The 3,514-nt window shown below is 38.8% G+C and overlaps 1 non-coding gene across 1 annotated transcript; it reads left to right on the top strand.

The window, feature by feature from the left end:
- The first annotated feature begins 1,752 nt into the window (after positions 1-1,752).
- On the top strand, positions 1,753-1,860 carry LOC145641099 (small nucleolar RNA R71). The gene has a single exon (XR_014115166.1). It is a non-coding gene; the product is annotated as a small nucleolar RNA R71 (small nucleolar RNA).
- The last annotated feature ends 1,654 nt before the right edge of the window (positions 1,861-3,514 follow it).

Below are 3,514 nucleotides of genomic sequence, written 5' to 3'. Positions count from 1 at the left end.
CAAGCGATCTATCTCTTCATTCACAACATCAACTCTGTAGCATTTTTCAACCATGGGAGTCTTGAGCAACTTAGAAAACTCAAAGACAATCTTCTCATCGGCCACCTCACATGTGATGGCGTTGTTCTTGCAATTGATGACTGCCTCCAATGTTTTAAGATCTTCACGTCCCAAAATCAAAGGAGTGTTAACATCTTCCTCCATATCCATCACTACAAAGTCACAAGGCACGTAGATGTGTCCCACTTGAATTAGAACATCCTCAAGCTCTCCACAAGATAATTTCACCGACCGATCGGCCAATTGAATTGTCTTCCTTGTAGGGATCATCTCTATATTGAGTTTTTGAGCAATGGATAGAGGGATTAAACTAACACTTGCTCCAAGATCGGCTAAGGTGCCCCTAGCTTCCATGTTCCCAATTTTCACCGGCAAAGTGAAACTTCCCGGGTCTTTTTCCTTCTTGGGAATCTTATGTTGGACAAAAGCACTCACTTGATGTGGAAGGGTGATAAGCTCATCATTGAGCTTCCTCTTGTTGGTGAGAATATCTTTGAGGAACTTGGAGTAAGATGGCATTTTTGTCACAACTTCAAGAAAAGGGAGGTTAATGTGCAAATTTTTCATGACACTAAGGAATTTTGCAAACTTGTCATTCAACTTCCTCTCCGCAAGCCGACCGGGAAAAGGAACCGGTCCATCAAGATTCCTAGCCTTATTAGGAATTGAAGTTGTCTTCTCATTTTCAAGCTTCTTCTTCTCCGAACCTCCTTCTATCTCATCAACCTTTTCTTTCTCACCTCCCTTTTAATAATTCACACTCTCCTCTCCTCCCTTCATTTCCTCACTATCCTCTTCATTTGGCCCTTCATAGGAAGTTCCCGACCTCAATGTGATCGCCTTGCATGTATCATGTTTTGAGTTGTGAGATGGGTTAAGTTGTGGTTGTCCGGGTAGAGTAGATAGTGAATTGAAAGGAGTTCTCTCGGCAAATTGAGCTAGTTGTGAATCAACCATCTTGTTGTGAGCTCTTATCTCTTGCATTTGTTCCCCAAAAGATTGCATTTGCGCATGCATGGCTTGGAGGAGTTGAGTTTGAGTTAGCTCCGCTTGAGGTGCTTGTTCTTGATGATTTCTTTGAGGTGCTTTGGTTTGATTGTTGTATTGGTTATTCCTTGGATAGCTTCCTCTTGGGTTTTGGGGTTGAGATGGAGGTGGATTTTGATATTGAGGGTTGGAGTTGTAGGAAGGTTGATCTTGTTGGTTCCATTGTTGAGGTTGAGGTATAAACTCGGGTGGTGGTTGTCTCCAAGCTACTCCACCACCGCTTCCTCTAAATCTCTCTTGCCTTTTGTTGTATGCCGCTACATACTCGGGGCTTAAACCTCCACAATAAGATGTATCATGGTTCGTTCCTCCAAAATTTTGACAAGAGAAAGAGTTAACTTGAGAGGAGCTTGCTCCACCGCTTGTACTTGCATTCACACTCGTGTTCAACTTGGAAAGCCCTTTTGTTAGTTGATCAATTTGATGTTGTAATTGATCAACTTTCTCCGATTCGTAAATACCACCATTCTTTGGAGCATTTCTTCTTCGGCCCCCCCAAAAGTAATTCTTTGCTACCTCTTATATTATGGCTTCAACTTGATTTTGAGGGATTTTGATTAATTGACCACCCGCCCCCACATCCAAATTGGCTCTTGACATGGGCTCCAATCCGTCGTAGAAAAACCGCATGAGCAACCCTTTATTGTACTCATGGTGGGGACACACTTGTAAAAACTCTTTGAATCTCTCCCATGCTTCACCAAGACTTTCATCGGCTTCTTGCTCAAATGATGCGATTTTCCTTCTTATTTCCGCGGTCTTCTCCTCGGAGATAAATCTCTTCAAGAACGCCTTTACCACCTCCCTCCATGTTGTGAGAGTGTTAGGCTTTACTTTCTTTAGCCATTTCTTTGCTCGTCCGATGAGAGATTGCCGGAAAATGTGCATACGAATGTAGTCTTGACTCACTTCATTGGTTTGCATCATTGCGCACAATTCAAGGAATCGATCCAAATATTCAATAGGGTCGTCACTTGCACTTTCGGAAAATTGCTCCGATTGGACCATTCTAGTAAATTATGGAAAGATTGAGAAGGTTGTTTCCGTGACGGGTAGCAAAATCCCTCCCGTGAGCTCATAATCCTTCGGATTTCCGAACTCACAAAACAAAACATCATTTTCTTGTCCTGCTATTGATCCGATTTGTGAACTTGAAGAGTAATTATCACTCTCACTATTAACTATATCACTAAAACCTCTTCCCTCGTCTTGATAAAGCCTACGGACTTGTCTCAAGGTTCGGTTGATCTCGTGGTCAATTTGATGTGAGGGTGCTCCTTAAGACCTCCTAAGCATTCACCAAAGCTAAGAAAACAATTATCAATGACAAGGATGATAAAACAAATAAAACAAAAAGAAAAGAAAGTAAAATGACTCTAACAAAAGCAATAATAGACGCTAAACAAGACACTTCCCCGGCAACGACGCCAAAATTTGATAGGGATTAGATAGGTCGTTAAACTACTACCCTAATTAAATTAATCATTTATATACCTAAACTACACTTATACAAGTATAGGGGCAAGTAAATGGTCGAACCACTAAGGAAGCTCAATCATTCAACATCAATTTTCACTAATGCAAGAGTAAAAAGGGGAATGTACTGTTTTTGTTGGTTTTTGAATAAAGCGCTCTAAAACTACAAATAAGCAAAGATAATGATGATTAAAATCAAGAGAGACTACGCTAAGGATACGGGGGTGTCCAATATGATTAGCAAGAGGGGAATAATGATGATTATCATGAAACACATGCCAAAGAACACAAGATTCTACCTAAACAATTCATTCTCATGCAATAGTCTAGGCAAATCAATGAAAGAGGTCTACACTAATAAGGATCATTCTCATGCATCCTATTAGTTACAATCAAATCAAGAGAATAAAGAAGCACAATCCATAAAAAACTCCACTTTAATAACTCATTCTCATGCAATCATTAAAATAAAGATGATCTTAATCTAGTTCAAATCACTTTCATGCATTTGAAACTAGAAAACATCAAATAGAGTGCAACAATAATCTCAAGCTATTAAAAATCATGTCTTTCATCAATTTATGGCATAAGTTCAATCCAACCATCATCAATCATCCAATATCAACTCATATCTTCCACCCCCTTCCCCTAGCTAAAAGTATATCCTACAGAAGGGAGATTAAACATAATATCAAAACTAGAAATAAACTCAAGAAACTCAAAACAAAACATGATTAAAATCATTGAAATCAATAACAACTAGATGAACTATTAAGATTAACAAGAATAAGCAACAATAAAACAAATAAATAAAACTAAAGGAAAGAAGAAGAGATTACTAAAGAAAGGATTAATGAAAGATGAAAATTTGGATATTGATTGAAGATTAAAACTTGAGCAAAGTTGAATACAATAAAGGATGCTTGAATAA

This window comes from Chenopodium album, chromosome 7 (assembly GCF_948465745.1).
Source record: "Chenopodium album chromosome 7, dcCheAlbu1.1, whole genome shotgun sequence".
NCBI lineage: Eukaryota > Viridiplantae > Streptophyta > Magnoliopsida > Caryophyllales > Amaranthaceae > Chenopodium > Chenopodium album.
The sequence above is the reverse complement of the archived record's forward strand: the minus strand, read 5'-3'. Positions and strand labels throughout refer to the sequence as shown.